Consider the following 21803-nt stretch of genomic DNA (forward strand, 5'->3'; position numbering starts at 1 on the left):
ATACTGATACATTTCAGAACACAATATTTATTTCCTTCCAAATGACACAAACTAAGTTTGTGACCATGGAATTATATGACTGGGATTATGGTGGTTTAGTCCCTAAGTCGTGTCCGACTCTTGCAACCTCTGCTAGACTCCTCTGTCCATGGGATTCCCTAGGAAATTATACTGGAGTGGGTTGCCATTTCCTTCTACAGAGAATCTTCTTGACCCAGGGATCAAACCCAGGTCTCCTGCATTGTAGGCTGATTCAAAACCGACTGAGCCACCAAGGAAGTTAGGTGCTCTTCTGAAAAGGATATAAAAAACAGTTGGTTATGGACTTCCCTGGTGGCTCAGTGGTAAAGGATCACCGGCCAATGCAAGAGACAGGGGTTGGGTCCCTGGTCCAAGAAGACCCCCCTTGCCACAGAGCAACTAAGCCTGGGCACCAAAACTATTGAACCTAAGCCTGTACTCTAGAGCCCAGGAACCGCAACTACAGAACACATGTGCTGCAACTACTGAAGCCCGGGAGCCCTAGAGCCTGTGCTTCACAAGAGAAGCTACTGCAATGAGAAGCCTGTGCACAGTAACTAGAGAGCAGCCCCCATTTGTCACAACTAGAGAAAAGCCTGCGGAGCAACACAGACCCAGGACAGCTAAAAATATAATAAAATAAATAATTCTAAAAAACTGTCTTAAGTGTGCTAAAAATAAGTAGTGCCACTATTCCAAAGAGATATATAATTAATGGATATGCATTTCCTGTGCACCAGCACATAAACAACATGAAATCAGAATTCTACTTGAAAGAAAAGTTGCATTTGTCTTAAACTTATGATGAAGCTTACCATATAAGCAACCATTTACAGAGATGAGGGAATATTTTGTTATTCAATTAGAAACATAATTTTAAAATTAATTGAAAGCCTATATGTGTATCTGAGTCAGGTTAATTTTAGAAAAGAATATATCTGATAGATTTAAACAGGAATACAAATAGAAATGACAAAGTTGGTACTATAAATTTCTTCATTATTTTTCAAAAACTACTTTGGTAAAGAGAATGAACCTACAATGTCATAGATCTTTTAAGTATATTACTTCCTGTGGAGCATTTAATAAAAATACTAAAAATAAGTGTCTTACTTTTAATAACGCCTATGTTGAATATTGTTTTTAATCTTAACAGAAACAAACAGTGATTTAAATATGTGGTTTTAATGTTTGTTGGTTTGGCTGTCAACAGGCAAAATTGATGTGACACCATATCTCTTAGAATGTCAGTAATCTATAAAATTGGTAAATGAGCGATCCGCTGAATTATATACACTGGAATACATGAGAGTTCCCCTTCATGTCTGAAAAAAAACTCTTAACAAAACAAAGACAAAGAAATTATGATAAAATGAGACTCATTTACACTGTGACTATCATCTGAAATTACTTGTCAAATTACTTTCAATAATTACTTTTCAATAAGTCTTCTCAGGGGTGCTCAGTTCAGTACAGTTCAGTCACTCAGTCCTGTCTGACTCTTTGTGACCCCATGAACCACAGCACGCCAGGCCTCCCTGTCCATCAAAAACTCCCGGAGTTCACGCAAACCCATGTCCATTGAATCGATGATGCCATCCAACCATCTCATCCTCTGTCGCCCCCTTCTCCTCCCGCTCTCAATCTTTCCCAGCATCAGGGTCTTTTCAAATGAGTCAGCTCTTTGCATCAGGTGGCCGAAGTATTGGAGTTTCAGCTTTGGCATCAGTCCTTCCAATGAGTATTCAGGACTGATCTTTGGATGGACTGGTTGGATCTCCCTGCAGTCCAAGGGACTCTCAAGAGTCTTCTCCAACACCACAGTTCAAAAGTATCAATTCATTGGCACTCAGCTTTCTTTATAATCCAACTCTCACATCCATACATGACCACTGGAAAAACCATAGCCTTGACTAGATGGACCTTTGTTGATAAAGTAATGTCTCTGCTTTTCAATATGCTCTCTAGGTTGATCATAACTTTCCTTCCAAGGAGTAAGCATCTTTTAATTTCATGGCTGCAATCACCATCCGCAGTGATTTTGGAGCTCAGAAAAATTAAGTCAGTCACTGTTTCCACTGTTTCTCCATCTATTTGCCAAGAAGTGATTGGACCGGATGCCATAATCTTAGTTTTCTGAATATTGAGCTTTAAGCCAACTTTTCCACTCTCCTCTTTCACCTTCATCAAGAGGCTCTTTAGTTCTTCACTTTCTGCCATAAGGGTGGTGTTATCTGCATGTCTGAGGTAACTGATATTTCTCCCAGCAATCTTGATTCCAGTCTGTGCTTCCTCCAACCCAGCATTTCTCATGATGTACTCTGCATAAAATTTAAATAAGCAGGGTGACAATATACAGCCTTGAAGTACTCCTTGTCCTATTTGGAACCAGTCTGTTCTTCCTTATCCAGCTCTAACTGTTGCTTCCTGACCTGCATACAGGTTTCTCAAGAGGCAGGTCAGGTGGTCTGGTATTCCCATCTCTTTCAGAAATTTCCACAGTTTATTGTGATCCACACAGTCAAAGGATTTGGCATAGTCAAAGCAGAAATAGATGTTTTTTCTGGAACTCTCTTGCTTTTTAAATGAGCAAGCGGATGTTGGCAATTTGATCTCTGGTTCCTCTGCCTTTTCTAAAACCAGCTTGAACATCTGGAAATTCACAGTTCACGTATTGCTGAAGCCTAGCTTGGAGAATTTTGAGCATTACTTTACTAGTGTGTGAGATGAGTGCAATTGTGCGGTAGTTCGAGCATTCTTTGGCACTGCCTTTCTTTGGGATTGGAATGAAAACTGACCTTTTCCAGTCCTGTGACCACTGCTGAGTTTTCCAAATTTGCTGGCATATTGAGTGCAGCAGTTTCTTTTAGGATTGGAAATAGCTCACCTGGAATTCCATCACCTCCACTAGCTTTGTTTGTAGTGATGCTTCCTAAGGCCCACTTGACTTCACATTCCAGGATGTCTGGCTCTAGGTGAGTGATCATACCATTGTGATTATCCAGTCGTGAAGATCTTTTTCGTACAGTTCTTCTGTGTATTCTTGCCACCTCTTCTTAATATCTTCTGCTTCTGTTAGGTCTCTACCATTTTTGTCCTTTATTGAGCCCATCTTTGCATGAAATGTTCCCTTGGTATCTCTAACTTTCTCGAAGAGATCTCTAGTCTTTCCCATTCTATTGTTTTCCTCTATTTCTTTGCACTGATCACTGAGGAAGGCTTTCTTATCTCTCCTTGCTATTCTTTGGAACGCTGCATTTAAATGGATGTATCTTTCCTTTTCTCCTTTGCTGTTTGCTTCCCTTCTTTTCACAGCGATTTGTAAGGTCTCCTCAGACAGCCATTTTGCTTTTTTTGCATTTATTTTTCTTGGGGATGGTCTTGACCCTTGTCTCCTTTACAATGTCAGGAACCTCTGTCCATAGTTCATCTCGCACTCTGTCTATCAGAGCTCGTCCCTTAAATTTACTTGTCACTTCCACTGTATAGTCTAAGAGATTTGATTTAGGTCATACCTGAATGGTCTAGTGGTTATCTCCACTTTCTTCAATTTAAGTCTGAATTTGGCAATAAGGAGTTCATGATCTGAGCCACAGTCAGCTCCGGTCTTGTTTTTTCTGACTGTATAGAGCTTCACCATCTTTGGCTGCAAAGAATATAATCAATCTGATTTCAGTGTTGACCATCTGGTGATGTCCATGTGTAGAGTCTTCTCTTGTGTCGTTGGAAGAGGGTGTTTGCTATGAGCAGTGTGTTCTCTTGGCAGAACTCTATTAGGCTTTGCCCTCCTTCATTCTGTACTCCAAGGCCAAATTTGCCTGTTACTCTGGGTGTTTCTTGACTTCCTACTTTTGCATTCCTATCCCCTATAATTAAAAAGGCATCTTTTTGGGGTGTTACTTCTAGAAGGTCTTGTAGGTGCTACTTTGCAACAAAATAATATAAGACAACATAACAGAGGTTTGAGGCAAGAAGTGAAAGAAAACTACATGTAATGGATTTTATAAGGAAAATTTTAATTAGGCAGAAAGCAATTTAGCAGGAATTGTGCTTTGTCCATGTATCTGATATTGCTTCTTTTGTACTCATGCATGTTTTGACTCATAATGAAGACACTCTGGCTCAAATGCATAGATTTTAAAGAATTGTACTTAAATCTACTAATTGATTTTAATAATTTAAAATATTATATTGCATAATTTTATATATTAAAACTTTATAAATTTTAATAAAAATTTTACATTTTTATATTTTAATAAAATTAATAATATTTTAGTTTTAAATAAAGGAAGAAATACCTAACATAATTGGGCCTCAGTTTCTTCCTTGTGATATTTCTTCAATATACAAGTAATTTTCATCTATTCTTTTATATATTTTCTCATTAAGAATATAATTAGCTTTTAAGTCACCATTTCTCAAAATGACTTCAACAGAACGATAATAAAAAGAAAAGAAAAAGACAGATTCCACAGGTGATTAATTTGGGAAAGTTCTGGGCTAGAAACTGTTGTACCTATTTCTTTGTTGTAACACATCTCAGAACTTTTAAAGCTAATATTAATTACAAATCTAAGGAACATACTTTAGGTGACATCATTCTAAGTGAAAGTATCACTGAACTAATAGCAAGGGTTATATGGTTGTCTGAATGAATCTTTAAGGTAGCTTAATAAGCAAACTGATGTATCAGTCCTCAGTTCTCTTGCACTTAAAATCACTAGAATGATCAATGAGCAAAAGAGTTAATTGCCCAATTTAGATGTGTTGATCCCACAATACTAGATTTGGTGGTACCTGACCTCCGACTCAGCACCAAATGTCTCAAATAGAAAGCGTATTACATTTCTTATGTTTCCAATTTGTTTATGAACATACAAACATAATATTTAACGATGACCATCATTTCTGATCTCTATCTCTATATTTGAGTTCCCCCTATCATCTTTCATATTTATTAGTATTATCAACACTTGGTCAGTAGACTACTGAATGCTAATTTATGACATTCTCTGCCACTATGAACAAGTACCAGGAGGAAAGAGAGAAAGACAATTCTTTCTTCCTATTGTCATTGTGATTTCAGGAAGTGTTAGCACATTTTTGGCATCCTTGCTTAATAGTCTGTATCCGTTTTAACAAGTCAAGTTAAAGAAGAACCTTATTCTTTCAAACTGAGGATTTGTCATTATTTTGAGATTCATTAGCTTAATTAGTTAGAGCATTGTGTTAATGAGTCCAAGGCCATAGATTTGAGTCACATAGGCCAGTCAATTTTGTACAGAAAAAAATATTTTGTTTCCACCCACACTAGGCCCTTTGCCATTAACCAACCCTCTAACGAATGTCTTTTTTTTTTTTTTTTTTTTTAATTTAAAGGAAACCTGTCACTGATGCTATTCTTTATTTTAAAAGGAGCAAGCAGGATCATACGCATATGTGGGCAGCACACTGTTCATCATCATTAATTAACAGATCTTAAGCCATTCCTCTAAACACATACTTTACTTAAAGGGACTTTCCCAAGAGGAAATACTCAAGATTTAATCATACTTTTAACAAATGCTTCCCTTTAACAAATTTCAAACTGCTCTTTTTCTTATTCTAGTATCAACCGTTTTTTATTGAAAAATACTATGTATAGTATTACAACAAACATAAAAACAAGACTTTCTAGCACTATTATTATCTACTAAAATCTAATTCCTCTAACACATAAGAATTCTATTCATTTTAATTTAGTCTATGAATTATGATTCCATGTTTCTTCTCAGAGCAGATTTTAAATAATGGCACAGAATCTCAGTTGGAGTGGATAAAATCATTGTACTGCTTCCAATCTCTTGTCATTTAAAAATAACAAAAATGACAACTGTTCTGAAGAAAGTTTTGAAGTTTGACTAATGCTCCTTTGTGTGGAATACAATATACTTAGCAGTTCAAAGTGGAAAAAATCTAATCCAAGAAAGAATTGTCATCATAGAACTGAAAAGAAAGACTGATTTGATAGTTTTCCATTTTATGTTCAATACAAAATTCTATTTAATTTGATTTCTCAGGAATTTCATATATCCTTTAAACATGACAGATTATTATCTGAGAAGAAAAATATCCTATGACCAGAAGTCCAAATCTTGAACAAATTTTATACTTTCTAAGACTATAAGGGTCCCTCCTAGTTTTCAGAGTTCCATATGGTACAGATTGCATGTTTTTGTCTTTTAATTAAACGACTGAGATCTCTTCCATAAGTATTTGGAGATTTTGTTTTCATTTTCCCTTTAATTGCTGATATGGCTAAGAATCATATTGCAGAAGGTAAAATAAATGATCAAAATCTTTTCAAAATAAAAAAATTGAAGTCATTTTGTAGGTTTAAATCTATCCACTCAGTAAAGACTCAAGCCTATACCTTAAATTCTACTTTTAATGGCATTTTTATTTCCTCTGAGAAGAACAAAAGGGAAGTATTTTGACATTGAAAGTAGGGGATGAACCCTGGTATCTTGGAATATGGAGCTTAAACACAGGGGCTCTCTTTAACAAAAGGATATAAAATTACCAACACAAAATTTGGTATGAACAAAATATTAATTTACAGACAAAAAAGAATCACAGTAGGAATTCCCTGGCAGTCCAATGGCTAGGATCCTGCACTTTCACTGCTAAGGATGTGGGTTCAATCTCTGGTCAGGGAACTAAGATCCTGCAAGCTTCACAGTACAGCCAAATAAAGAGAAAGAATAACAACAAATAACAAATTTATAAAAGCTGCCATCACAAAAATTGCAATTGCATACATATATAAATAAACTGCTTGATATATCTCTACAATAGTTTTTTCCCCAACATTTTTGGCTACATATCATTTGATTATCTCTCCCTCCTAAGACATTTGATTTTCCAATACCAGGCCTCAGAAGAGGTCCATGTGCATTGGGGGTTTTAAGCTAAAATTTCATTTGCTTCATAATAAATCTGTCTCTGTTTACATCAATCATTCTATCACTATGTGGCTGTTCAAATAGTCTAAACTAGTGACAACTATTTCAAAATATCTGTCTGTCTATCTATATCTATTCATCTATATGTATATATGTATATACACACAAATATACACACATTAATACAAAGCATTAATTTTAATTTTGGAGTGTACTTGAGGGCAAATGGCTCCCCAGGGAAGATGTAAGTTATATGGTAGGAGATGGGGTAGGAGGTGGTATTTATTTTCTGCAAATAAGCTGAGGTTACCAATCCTTTCTCCTCGCCTCCCTCAATTAAATTAGCTATACTCAGCATTGTATTACTCAACATCCAAATCTATAAAATACAGGTAAGACTGGAAGACTATTTAAGGAATTAATTTACCTTAAAATGTGCCTTGAATATATATTTTTTCATTAAATATTTGTGTATGAATAAATAAATGAACTAGCAAATGACTTGATGAATAATACATCAATCCCTACCCCCCATTTTCTTTTACCTCAGTAACTGCTTTAGGTATGTGATGAAGTCTAAATCTATTGGAGCATCCAACTATGTTAAACTATCTATGTCAGGTAATCCATTAGCTGTGTTTACGTTCATCATCTCATTTATTCCTCATAACAATTCTCAAGGTAATTATATTTCTCAATACACAGTTATTGAAATTGGAATTTAGAGAGTTAAAGCAATTTATCAAATGTTCTGCAGCCAGAATGCCACAGAATCACAAATTGAATCCAAGTTTTCTAGACTCTGTTCCCATTATGCCATGCTGCAAAAAATACAGCCAAAGATTTTTAAGAGAGCAGTTTAAATTAAAATTGTGTTCTAGACAAGTTCCAGACGAAAAATGTAATGTATTTCGGCAAAAGTTACAACAGAACCTCTCATTATTGTGCTACAATGCACAGATGTCTTCAATTTATTCCTTTTCGTTTCCATATCCATAAATTGCTCCTCCTGTCCCCAGTTTTGAAATGGGGTCTTGTTTGCTTTGAACAGCAGCACATCAAGGGTGACATGAATGTTAATATTAATAGCATGCCACAGCTATATGGAGAAAGATTAACCTTATCACCATGGGGTAGACATGTTTCAAGAGTTCAGAGAGGTGCTTCTAAAACTAACTAGCAACACTTTTTGTACTATTTCAAAAGGGTTCCCTGGCTGAATAAACTCTTCACAGGTCCTTGCCACATATTTGCATACTAAAGACACAGGAAGTCCTTCTCTAAATAAACCTGTTTCCCCTCTGGGTATGTCCCCAACTCTCCCAACTCCAAACTTGTTCCTTTGTTGTCCTTTGAAGGGCCTCAGGGGCTTCTCTAGTGGCTCAGTGGTAAAGAATCTACCTGCCAATGCAGATGTGAGTGTTATCCCTGGGTGGGGAAGATCCCCTGGAGAAGGAAATGGCAACCCACTCTAGTATTCTTGCCCAGGAAATCCCCTGGCTAGAAGAGCCTGGCTGGGCTAAAGTCCATCAGGTTGCAGAAGAGTAGGACATGACTTAGCAACTAAACAACAACAACAAAGGGCCTCAGGCAGCACACACACCATCACGGCCCTTTCCCTGCTGTAAACTACATTGCTGGAACCCAGGACTGGCAGCTCAAAGTAAAGAGGTAAAGAGGTTGGAGATGGGGTTTGAACATCTACCTGTATCTGTCCAGTATTCCTAACTGATAATTCCCTTTGTTTCTTTCCAGAGTCTGCCTTATGAAAAGTCACTCTGAAGAGAATGGTGACTTCAATTGCCTTTCTGTTGTCACTTCCACTTGGCCCCACACCAGTCTCCATGTGAGCACTTTACCCTGCCGGAATACTTATAAGTTTTAAACATTTGAAACAGAAGCTGCATAAAATAAGTTTTAAAAGTAATGATAGTCAAGTTGAAGGAGAAACTTTACAAAATGATTTTAAAAGGGAAAGGGACCTGTACTGCCTTGCTTCCTTCAAGGACCCTGAGGTTGCCTATTCTTTATACCCCTTCTTCCCTTCCCATTCCTCTTCCTAGAGACACACACGCTTTGGAGACAAAAGACAATCTTCTAGTTGTAAAATGTCTTTTCATTTATTATTAGCCAAATAGAACTCTAAGCCAAGTAAGTTTCATTAAGAATTTATTGGACTATAATTGATAGCTTCTTGGTAGAGCAAATCTAATGTAACAATAAAGATATTGTTTATCAGACTTTTTGCCAGTTAAGACTGCATCTCATGCTGTAGGTGTTCTGTAAAGTATAAGAATCAAGCATTATATCTCAGAGAAAATTTTAATTTATGTTATTTTTTCATTGTTAACTCAAAAAGACCTTAGAAGAAGAAGAGACTAGAATGACAGAGTTAAAAACAAATTTAATTTAGTATAAGCTATAGTAGTATTTAATTCTCCATGAGATGTAAGTTTAGAACAATAGCTGACAAATAAGAGTGTAATACTTTCAATATAAGTATATTATTCTTGAGGTCCTTCACTACATTTGGAGATATACATTTCATTGTCTGTGTCACTAACTGATGTATGCTTCAAAGTCACCACACATCCTATCTTGTAAAATACTACTGCATTTTCAGAAATCGATTCAGGCTCCCTACCCAAAGTGATCCTTGTAAAAAGGGGGACATTTTATTCATTCATAGGACAGTTAAAAACCTCTGTCATTTAACAAATTTATGACAAAGTTATTTTCACACTTTCCGATATTTTATTTGTAATTTTTCTATGATTGTTACATCTCTATGCTTGTTTTTGGAAAATAATTTACAATTGATGGGCATGAAACTGTGTGGGTGTTAAGTAATTCAGTTGTACTCTTCAAGAATATAAACCTTTGTTGAATGTTATTACTTAATGTGATGAAGTGCAAAAGGCTTAACAAACATACCTTACCCACTTAAGCATTTTCTATAGAATAAATGGTGCAAGAATATAAAACATAAAATGTGAGGTTAGAATTGTAAGTTATTTTTGTATATAAATATATATTGTATATAAAAAGGACATTTCTAAGAAAGATGTCTTGTTGGGATCATGACCCTTAGCCAAGCAGGTAATATTTCATTGATACTGAGACTAGGGCACCAGGGAAATAGACAGGTGGAAAGTAAACAATATGCCAATGCTTGAACTGATTATCAGAGCCTGCGCTCTTGTCCTAGCAGTGGGTACTGAAGTGCCACTCACATATTTGAGGTAGATGGCTAACTGCACAAACTAAATCACCAGTATTGGACTTGGAGTAAAATTCAGATTTGTTGGATTCACCACAAGAACACTGAACAGTGGGTCTGAAAAGATATCAAATCTGAAAACCCATCAGACAAGGTGGAAATATTTGAAGGATTTTTCGGTATGACAGGATTAGGTTTAGTCTGAAGGTGAAGCTCCTTTAGTACTTTGAGCTCCAACAACAGATGTAGGGAAAATGGAGCCTAATAATAACAATATTCACAATGGAAGGAATCCAGGAACAATATTTCATTTTCATTGTCAGTTTTGTATACACTATTTTTTCCTTAAATGGAGAGCCCTTCTATGTTCCAAACACTTTTCCTTCCCTATCTAGCCTGACAAAAAAGATAACCATGATAGATTCAATAGTGTGCCAGACTCAATCTGTGGTTTCACTTTATTTAGAAGTTAGTCAAGAAAGAAAAATTAATTCAAAGATTCAACTCATTGTTTTTTATTGTTTTTTTTGTCCAAAAGTAAAATGAATCACCGTTCTTCACCTTGTGTGGTAGGAAATCTAAAATGAATAGTTCAGACGAGCTGCATTTTGGCAACTAAGAATTCTTGTTTTTTGTATTTTATCCAAATAAATTGATATTCAGCTAAGTTTCAGTAATGATGAGATAAAACTGTTCAGTCTTAAAAGGAAACAGAAACCCTATAAACCCTATGTTAACTATCTAAATGCAGTCTAATCACTTAAAATGGGATTTCTAAAGCACCCCAGTCAATGAAAAATGGCTCAAAGTAGTCATCTATTAAACACTTCTTTGACTAAACCACAGTCCTGGTTGTTTATTAATTAAAAACAAAAACAAAACTTAAAGCAGTTTTCCTACATGTTTCAATTAAATGCACAGTATATTTGTTATCATACATTAAAAAGTATAACTGATTTTACAAACCCTACGAAAGTTAAATCTACTTACATCATAGTCATATCTTATAATAGAAATAAAGAGGCTTAAAAAATAAAGAAGGCTCAGAGTGGTATGGGATTAATTCAGGATTCTTTAAAAATGTATATTTTTATCAATCCCAATATATTGCTTTGGAAACATTATGTGATTATTTTCATAGTGTGTGTATTTCCTAAATTTAAAGCAGTCCCTGATGCCTACTTCCTGAAGACATGACCACATAGGAGTTTTGGCAGGGTGGAAAAAAATTCAATCTCATTGTTAAAAGAAATGACAAAAAGGAATTTTGCTTTCCTCATCAACCAAAATCTCTTTGAATCTTTCACCTCGCCAGGCAATATCTGGTGATATTAGCTAAAGCTTGTCTTAAGGAAATAAGGATAGAAACCATTAATAGTATTCTGATCCTTCTACGCTTTAAAATACACAATACTTTCCCCTGCTCATGTGTTTACATCACAATACAGGCAAATAACACACAGATGAAAAGCCTCATCTGGTACAGTTTGCAACTACTTATCTGTAAAAAAGAAAAAAAAAATGAGAGTACAGTAGAAGTACATTCTTTAGTAGGAAACTGCAACCTTGAGGACAATACCACGTACCTGTATTCATTTAATTGCATTAATCAGCGTTCAGTGCTTCAGCAAAGTTCAGTTATACACATAAGACTAATTTTCAGGCTCCGATGAAAGAAAGTCAGCTGCAGTTTCGTCCTCTGCAAGTGAGTAGAGAGAGAGAGAGAAAATGTTACATGGCATGACTTTCAAAAATTTTCCCACCCCAAATTAATTATAGATGTTGCTGGGGTCTTTCCTTCATTGGAAGTCCTTTCTTGTGTATTTTTATTTCTCCTACTCCCTTCCTTGGGCTTTGGTAGTGTTTTTCCCAGAGCAGGGAACCATTTCAAACTTTTCTCAATTATTTGCCCAAGTACTATAGCAAACTTCTAATATTTTATTATTTCGGGAATGTTGTAAGGGCAGTCTCAAGACTAAAAAAAAACAAAACAAAACTTGCAAGTCATGTCCTGGAGGGGATGGAAAAGTGTTCATTTCTTTTCAGAGATATGCCCTTTTCAAATTCTTATAATCTATAGCAGTGGAGAGGGAGAAGAGTGTTGACTTTATTCATCCTTCTAAGCCCTCACTAATAGCACCCTCTAGTGTCTCCAGTTGAGCTATGCACTTTTGTCATAGGTACAGTGAACTACTATGCTTTCTCCCATTTCTGTATCTGCAGAAAAGTATTTGCCTTTCAGCCTTATTTATGTCACCTGAATGCCCCAAGACTAGAAATATCTACCAATTAAATGTAAAAGGGTCTCACAAACTACGGTAGTAAAAATGTTTGGAATTGAGAAAGTACCCTTGAACTGTTCAAAACACTTGCATGCACAGTATTATTTTTGTGTATCACAAATATCATTCTCTCCCCACAACCAGACATGTATGTTTGCCTTTGTTTCTAGAGAGAATTAGAATGATTTCACTTGGGATAAAGAAAACTAATTCATAACTAAAGCCTTCTCTTTGAGCAGTCCCTAACCCATTCAGGATTACAGATTTTGTTTCGTAATTTTACTTATCTTTATTTCCTAACTCTTGCAGAGTGACAACTTTTAAACTAAAAGTCAAGCACTGTGCTAAGCATTTGAGGTACATTGTTTTATTTAAATATCATTACAACAATTTAAGCTACATAAGATTATCATCCCCATTTTTAGATGAAGAAACTAAAGCTTCTTAGGATAGCTCTCTACAACAAAAATATAATTCAAACCACATATATAATTTAAAATTTTCTAGCAGCCCATTAAAATATTGAAAATAAGCAGGTTAAATTAGTTTAATAATATTTTATTTAATCTGTTAGTCAAAATATAACCATTTCATCATGCAATTTATCTAAAAATATTACTTACATATTTCATATATATGTGTGTACGTACATGTGCTAACTCTTCAAAATAGGCTATGTATTTCATACTTACAGTGCATCTCAGTTTGGGTTAGTCAAGTTTCAAATGCTCAGCAGCACATGTGGCTAGTCTCTGTCTTATACGTACAGATCTAGAGATTAATTTGCCCACAGCCACACAACCAGAAAATGCCAGAGCCAGAATTTCAAATCTGGTTTAAAACTAAAGTTCTTTTCTTAATCATTAGGCTTTACTGCTTCTTACTAATTTCAATTGCTGTTGATGGTTAACATTAACTATGAAAAATATAACAGAGAATGTAATTTATCCATTTTTACAGTTTTCTGTCCATACAAGCACCTACTTTCTCAGTGATGATTTATTGATTATAGCATTCATGTGTAATATGGGTACAAGTTGTTGTGGATGACATAAAAATGAAGGGAATTTGATGTAAAATAACTGGCACATAGTTCCCATCTTCAAGATCTATGCATTCTCTCTCTAGACAGTGTATATGGGAAAGCAAATCACAATCAGATGATAGACTGCTTGATAAGAGGTGTTTCAATGCAAAGGCAACTGAAATTGCAGAGTATGTGATTAGCTTCATCAATCTCATATCAAGGGTGGTTTTTGCCAGTGAGATGAAAATGTACATGGATAATAGTTACCAATACTCATCTCTTTGAGACTTCTTTTATTAGGTCTGCACAGCTGATCAACCCTTTCTTCAGATTACCACATTATTTCTCAGTTTTAATCAATTCTCACTGGCCTGAGAAACATCCTAACTCATTGAAGTATTTTAATTTTCTTGTATGAGCCATTCTATAATTATATGATAATTTTATAGTTTACTCCTCAGAGATTGCACATATTTCCATGTTTATGGGTACACATTACCATAACTTCCTTTTTCCAATCTTAATAGAACCCTGGTTAAAGTTCTAAATTGGAACACTGAATAAACAAATGCAATGAATATAGCAGTTCGTTCATGGCATCTCCTACAAAAAACAATTCCTAAAGTTTCCTTTTGTTAATTATAAAATTTTTGATGTAATACAAATTCTGAAAATGTGTAATCACACAATCTGAAGACCATATGCTGAGGGTCAGCATAGTGAACTGGAAATGACATGGGTTTGAATTTCCCAACTCTATACTTTATAGCTCTATAACCTTGGGCATTTTATCTAGTCTCTGTGAGTCTCTGTTTCCTCATTTGTTAAAAGAAAAAATAAGCTAATAATACCTGTCTCATAGAGTGGTTTTGAGGATTAGCAGGACAATATATATAATGCAAATGGTGCATAAAAGGCGTTCATTCAGGGACTTCTCTCTGTGTGCAAGCAGAGTGGAGTCCTGATCAGTCCTTTTAGAGTTAGAGCACCAAGTAAAGAGCTTTTGCGGGGTGGCCTGGCTTTTGGTTACTCCGTTGCTCATTGGTGCCACCATCAGACAGAACAAGAAGAGAAAATGGGAACATTTTTTCATTATTTTCAAATGTGGATTTCTGCCACTTTTATCAACAAACTGAATTTCTCAGATGGTTTTCTGGGTTATTTAGTTGAACTAGGTCTGGAAGTAATGTCTCTAATCTACAGAGATCATTTTCTACTGTAAGAGACACTTAAGACTAAATGTGCGGTATATATAGAAGAATCCAGATTCATTGTAAAGCAAGCATGTAGCTAAAGTTTAGAGTTATACTCTAAATGAAAATCCAGAGTCTGCTACTCTTTAGTGCCATGATCTTGTGCATATCACCTGTCTGTGATCTTCAGTTCTAGAAACTGTAAAATGTAGATAATTAATATTAACCTCATGAGTCTGCCTTGATAACTTTAAATACTTCATAATAGTCACTGGACAGTTCTCCCCTCTTGCCTTGGGTTTAGATGGAAATCTTAACACATCAATTAATTGATGTCTAATGTGGATGTTATGAGTGACCATTAATACCCTGAGAGTGCCTTCACAGCATGACTTTGCCACACTTTCTTGGATCAATCACTGATTTTATTTTCATTGACTTCCTGCCATCACCTATGACTGAGTCTTATGTAGCAGTGCAAATCCCAAGAGTCAGAGCTGTAAACTATAACCATTTGACAACTTCTGATTTCAACTCCAAGACATTTCCCAGCTCCCACGAAGAGGACAATGTATGTGCTGGATACGTGACTAATGGAAGCAGAGTTACATGAGGAGTAAAATGTAACAGTAAATACTTCCTGTATCCTCTTTTCATGCAGACTGCACTGAACTGCTTTGCTATTATTCCTTCTGATAGTGGTTGTAAATGTTAAACAAAGGAAGAAAGAAAAGAAAAAAAAAAAAACCAAGAGAAAAACAAAAGGTGATCTGAACTAGGGTTTTATCCTTTTAAAATATCAGGAATTGGAAAGAAGGCAGTTATGAAATGAGGGATATACTGGGGGGGGGGAAGTCAGAAAGATTTGCCCTTCATTAATAATAATAATTACTTTCCAGGAATAAGCTATTAGATAAAATCAACTCATGATAATTGGCACAAATTTTCCCTTCTTGATGTTCTATCCCTATGCAGATATATTCCCCCTACCATTCAGTAGAAAAAAAATAAAAATGAATACTGCGCTCTTGGCGCCGGAAAACATTATCTACTTTTCCTTCTTTTATTTCAGGAAAGAGAGCTTCCTCCTTCCCAAAACAAAGCAGAGCACTAGAAAGATAAGTTTTTCTACTGGTTAAGCATGGAAAACGGATGCTAATACCTAAACCTAAAATACTACATTTTTTATAGGGAAAAATTTAAAGCATTCACCGGGTTCATTCTCCAGTCTCTGGGTAAATTTAAGGACTTGCTCCTTGGAGTAAGAATCAGAGTGGACCAGCTGGGAAGGTTTTGGTTGGTGTTGCTATTTGCTTGTAATTCCATGACAGGGACGGGGGAATTAGCTCTGCTTCTAGAACCCTTCCGAGTCACAAACCAGTCAGACTGCCCCTGATCTCTCTAGTAGTCTTGGAAGAACTGGCACCGCGATGCCTGCCCGGGTGTCACCGACTAGGCAGACGAAGCGCGCTGGCAAGCATCAGTCTTGCGGCTGGGTTCCTCCCTCTCCTGCATCCTTTTCTACACCACGGAAACGCAGTGTCCACGCCCGCGATGCTGCCTGGATCCCGGCAGAGAAGCGGCTGGCCTCCACTTAAGCAGCCCAAAGCCCAAACCTGCTTAGGCTCACTCGTACTTGCTCCTGGGGTAGCCAAATGCTAGGTTTCCCCCCTCACTCCTCTCTCCGCCACCCCCAGACGATCCGTCTGAAGGAAATCGAAGGACTAGACCCGGTTCACAGCAGAGTGTAGTATATGCAGAGGCAGTCTCTCGGCTCCGACTGCAGCTTTGCCCCTACTTCCACTAGTCTGCCTTAAGTATCCTTTGTATGAGAAAATGGTGCTGCTGGATGTGCGTTCTCTAGCGGGACTGAGGGCGGTTAGCGGGATCGCGAGAAATCACACATTACAAGAAAAATAAAACTTCTGTAAGATAATGTGAATGAGTTCAACTTAAAGGGAAGCCAAAGAGAGCAGCGAGCGGAGGACCGAGCGGAGCGGAACGCGCCCTCGGTTTCGCTCAGCAAAGCGGGAAGCCTGAAAGCGGCGCGTTTTCCCCAGCAGCGGGTCCCGCACGCGAGGGTGCCGCCTGTACGCTTTCTGCCGCCTGCTTGGGGCGGCGAGCAGTTAACTTCCTAAGCTTACCTCCATCTCGCCCCCGCCCTTCTTTCCCGGTTCCCCGCCAGCCAGGAGGGGCCGCCCCCGAAGCGGTGGGGGATGTGGGGTGCGAGGAGTGGGGACCAGAGGGGGGTACCCAGCAGTTGGTGCTGCGCCATCCCCTCCCAGCAGGGGGCCAGGGCACTGGTTCACTTCTCTCCCCCCGCCCGCCTTCCACTCGCTCACCCCCCTACCTTCCCCCTTCTCCCCCCTCTATCGAGTCCCTCCCCCTCGCCATTGAAAAGGGCTGGCTCGGCCCTGGCTCCTTGCAGTCGGCGAACTGTCAGGGCGGGAGGAGCCGTGAGCTTGAGCTGCACGCAGCGACCCGCGCGGCAAAGCGGAAAGCCAGCAGAAACAGCGTCACAGACAGCCCAGGCAACCCCAGGCAACCCGGTCGGCCTGAACAGCCTAAAAGGACGCCTTTGCGACTCCAACTGCTCCGCGGACTGCGAGCTGTGGCGGCAGAGCCCCGCTACAGCAGTCGCAGTCTCCGTGGAGCGAGTAGAAGCCTTTTCTCTTTTTTACCTACCACCGCATTTCTACTCTAGTGGCGTGGACAACAAGGTAAGGATCCGGTCCGGGGGCCAGAATAGAGTGCGGCATGTGAAGCCTGAGTCCCGCACTTGGTGCGCGGAGGCTTCCGGCTGCCTGCTCTCAGGGTCTTGATTAGGGCCAGAGTGGTTTTAGAGATGCTTCCCGTGTCCTCCCTTCCCCCTTCCCCCATCTCTTCCCTGAAGATAAGAGCAAACCCCGGAGGTGAGCGCAGCTATGATCTCTTTTTGGCATAGCCACCAGTCGGCTTGCCTTGGTTACTTTAAGAAAACACTTCTGTCAGAAAAGTGTCCGCGCGTGAATTTGCCCGACATTGGCCGTGCAAAAGGGACTTTCGCTTTAACGGATACAGCTTCAGCGAGGCTGAGACAAACTCTTAAGATTTGGGCAGGGATTGAGGAAAGATCACACTCCGGATTCTCGGGTTAGCCAAGAGGAGCGCCCTGAACCGAGCGGTGAAGCCCAGAGCCCGCGTTGGACTTACGGCGTGGTCTGGCACCGCTGCGCTCCCATCTCTGGGGGCTCCAGGTCTGGATCCTTGCCAGGTTGGCCCTATCCTTGGGGGTCCCACCCTTGGCGCAGAGAGGAGATCGCAGCGCGCCACGGAGCGCTCAGGGTCGCCCATGTAATTTCGCCTGCCCCTCGCCTCCCAGCCCTTCCTTCCCGCCCTACTTCTGGGGCCGGGCTCAGCCAGCACCTGCTGGAGGTGGAGATGGTAGGTGTGGAAAATTCTGCCTAGCTTTTTTTTTTAAAAGAAACGTCTTAGAGTCTTGTAGCCGAAAAACGGCATTATTTTCTCACTAAAAAAAAAAAAAAAAAAAAAAAAAAAAAAAAAAGACTTTTTCTAGGAGCTTAGCCAAACATAAAAGGACTGCTCTTTCTCCTAGATAAATGACTTTTCAGCCCTTAGCCAGAACCCGCTTAGCTATCCCATAAATGAATGACGTTGACTAAGATAAGACCGAGAAAGAGTTTATGTGTCCACAAAGGAATTAATTTTTAAAGCGCGTAGCCATAAAACAGTCCCTTTTCGCGAAAATGAATGCCTCTTAAGAGAGTCATCAGAAAAGGTGACTTTTTAAAAAAGGCATAGCCGCAAATGAGTCTTTTCTTTAAAGACTTCGCAGAGCGGAGCGGCAGTCTGCCCTCGATTGGAAACACGACTTGAAAGTGCGCTCTCAGCCGCAAATTGACATCTTTCCCTTGCAAAAATAAAGGGGGGAGGTGCCACTTTGGAACAGTTTATAGTGCCAGCCACTTCCTTTCCTCCCCTAAGGAAAGACTTATAGAGCTCAACTGCAAAAGGCCTCTTCCGCGCTTCCCTGCTTTGGCCGCCTTTGGGGTGCGGGGCGCAGGAGTGCGTGTGTTGAGTGCGTGTGCCCGCGCGTCTGAGGGCTTGCCTTGGAGTCTCCGAGCGGGGTACCTTTCTAAAACTGTCGGCTGGGGGCTGGGAATCGAAACTTGCGCCACTGCGGCACAAATGCACAAAGCAAAAAGACTTGAGAGAAGAGGGGCGAGGACAAAAGAATAAATAAAATTAAGCTGGGAGAACCAAACAAAAGCGAGTCCTTGCGTGGAAACATCTTCAGGTTGGGTTTAAACCTCTCATAGGAACCGTTTCTGTGCAAAGGAAAGTGTGTGGAAGAAAGTCTTTAAACGTCGGGATAGACGGTGAGGGGGGCAGGAAATAATGGGAGGGGGCGATGGTGTTGGGGGAGCTGCTTTGGTGTTCTTAGCGCTGCAACGAGGAAACAACCTGAGGAGCGTGCCGAGAATACTGAACAGTGAGCAAAACACAGGTCAAGGTAGCGTCCTTTTAGACTAAAGCGACTCCCTCCCGTCCCATAAAAGGTTAAAACAGGTGTGACTTAAAAAAAAAAAGGTACTTGCGGGCACCTTCTGAACTTGGTGAAGATTAGATAGAATTCCACTCTCAATCTTGTTTCAGACAATCGCGGCAGGAAAGCTCAGCCTCAGAGCTGACCTTTCGTTGCGGGGCTGCGGGGGGCGGGGGGCGGACATTTGCAAGCCAGTCGAAGTAATAGTATTTGTACATGTTTCCCCCTTTCTTGCCTTTGTCTGGTTCATCAGAGGAAAGCGCGGACGGTGTGCGGGCGGTTCTCACGAATGAACCCAGAGCTGGACGCGCTAAGGTCTAAAGATACCTTCCTCCCTCCGCTAAATTAAGAATTGCCGCGCTCAGCTCACGCGGGCTGAATCTGGCCGCCACCGCGCTGCGCCTGCCAAGCTGCGAGGAAGCGCCTGCGCCAGCGAGGCCCGAGAACCTCGTTCTCCAGTCGCCTTGGCACGGGCAGCCCCTCCTTCTGGCAATGATGTCAGCCCCAGAGCGGCTCGGCGGGCCGAGAGGAGGCTGAGCGGCCGGTCCCGGCCGGGAGCGCGAGCGGCCCAGCCCCGCGCGCTCCCAGTGCGCAGCCGCCCTGGCTCTCCTCGGCCTCCTTCCCGCGCTCTCGCTCTCCGCCCCTCCTTCCCGCTCCCTCGCTCCCCAGAGGCTTGCGGAGGCGCCGGGGGCGGGAGGGTGGGGGGTGTTGCTGCAGCCTGGGCCAGGGCAGGTTTTGAACCCCGGAATCTAATACAGATTCAGGGTCTTTCTGCACTCCTTCCCTCCGTTTCCCTGTTCCCCACGACCCCCACCCAACGACCCCGCTCCTTTTCAGCTTGCATCTTCACTATTCACCGTGAATCCACTTATTTAGCGTCGTTCTGGAGGGCAAGTTTTAAAGATGAAATACTAACAGTTACCAGTATTAAATTTCCACTGTCATCTGTCCTCCCCGGGTGATATGAAGACTGGCATCCTTAAAATCTTGTGGCTCTTTGCCTTCAACAGAACAAGCCCCCTAGAAGGCGAAGAGGGTCTCATTCCCAGTGAAATGGAGCGGTGGGGAAGGAGGGCGATCGGAGGCGGCTTGCACTGTGTGGAGGGTCCCCTTTCAGTGAAAGAAGGGACTGGAGATTGGAAGTTGCGGAAAGGCTCTGAGGGCTGCTGCCGCAGGGAAGAGGCCACCGTCCTCTTTATTATAAGGCTGCGCAGTCACTTCCAGAGGCCGGAGCGCCAAATTGGGAACGTTCAGGAATGGGGGTTTACAAGACAGAAGCCCGCTGCGCCTTCCTTTCTGAGTTTGCTCTTCTTTCACGGAGCAAACCCCTGCTTCCCGGAACTGGAGACTAATCCATTTTCCCCGATTGCAGACAATTCTTTCTTTAGCTCTGGGAGAAGGACCGCAGCGCGCCGTTGGAGAAGGCTTTACAGGGCAAGAAGGAGGGGCGGAGGCAGGGTGTGTGGAAGCATCTGGGCCTCGGAACTGAGCTTCCTTTCCAAAGAAATTACCGTCAGAGGGGATCGCAATAAAATGCTTATCTACTGACTGCATTTTGGTTTGGAGCCAGGTAGGGGATTTTGGGGAAAAGGGAGCAGAAGCAGAGAATTCTTCCGTTTTGTAAACCTAGGGTTTTGTATATCAGCAAAAGCAGCAAAAAAAGTTCCTATGCGTTTGAAATACAGGAATAGAAAGAAAACTCAGACCAAGCATAAAAGTGAATTCATTTTCTAGAGTTCAATAATTTGCTTAGGGTTGAAAGGAGCCCCCACTCCACTTAAAAAAAATCACCTGAATGCAATTCTGATGGATGTCCAAGCAGTGTTGGGTTTTGCCAGCTGGGAGTCCTGGCAGAAGGAATTGAGTTTACACGTTGTTTCTTCTCTTGGTATTAAAAACTTCATGTTCTTTGCAAGATAGAAATTCCTGATAGAGAGCTTTCAGACTGCTGGTGGCAGGGAGAAATCTGGTAAGGGATTTAGAAAGCAGAAAATTCTCCTTTTCTCTGTGCAAGCCGTCCATAACAGCCTTTAGCCAGGATTTATAAGGTTCTTGGGGAAGAGAAGGGAGGTTCCCAGACAAGGAGAGTTTATAGAAGCCACTGGCTTTAAACTAAATTGACAAAATATGTATGGCTGCCACATTTTCTATTAGTGGGAAGGGGAATTATTCAGGGGATGAAATTTTGAAATATAATTTCCTCCAATAATCTTGTTTCACATATTTTAAAGGAGGTGTAATATGTTTACTTATTCACCAAAGAATCTGCAAACCTACTGTGCCAGACAGTTTGGTAGGCTCCAGGAATACAAAAGAACATGTGGAAAGGTATCTGGGGCCTCTGTGAGCCGGGAGACTGACAAATTTATAATACAATGTGATTAATGCTCTAATTGAACATAATGGAGGGAGGAATTAATTTTTGCTAAGAGGTCGAGAAGAGATTCATAAAGAAGATGTCTCTCTGGCTTTGAAAAATAGGCATTCCTAAGCAGTGACTAGCCAAGAAGTGGACCTGAAAGAGCCTGATACAGACTAAGTAAGGTGGTGGTGGTGGGGCTGATGTCCCA

General features: G+C 40.2%; 1 protein-coding gene across 9 annotated transcripts in view; it reads left to right on the forward strand.

Annotated features, from left to right (window-relative positions):
- Window positions 1–17128: 17128 nt before the first annotated feature.
- Window positions 17129–21803, forward strand: part of LOC136154110 (protocadherin-11 X-linked) — an 823611-nt gene continuing 818936 nt past the window's right edge. For all 9 annotated transcript variants that reach the window (XR_010660476.1, XM_065916351.1, XM_065916358.1 and 6 more), the window contains exon 1: window positions 17129–17407. The gene's annotated coding sequence lies outside the window, so the exon portion shown is untranslated. The remainder of the gene's footprint in view (window positions 17408–21803) is intronic.

Source organism: Muntiacus reevesi, chromosome X, assembly GCF_963930625.1.
Source record: "Muntiacus reevesi chromosome X, mMunRee1.1, whole genome shotgun sequence".
In the NCBI taxonomy this organism is placed as follows: domain Eukaryota; kingdom Metazoa; phylum Chordata; class Mammalia; order Artiodactyla; family Cervidae; genus Muntiacus; species Muntiacus reevesi.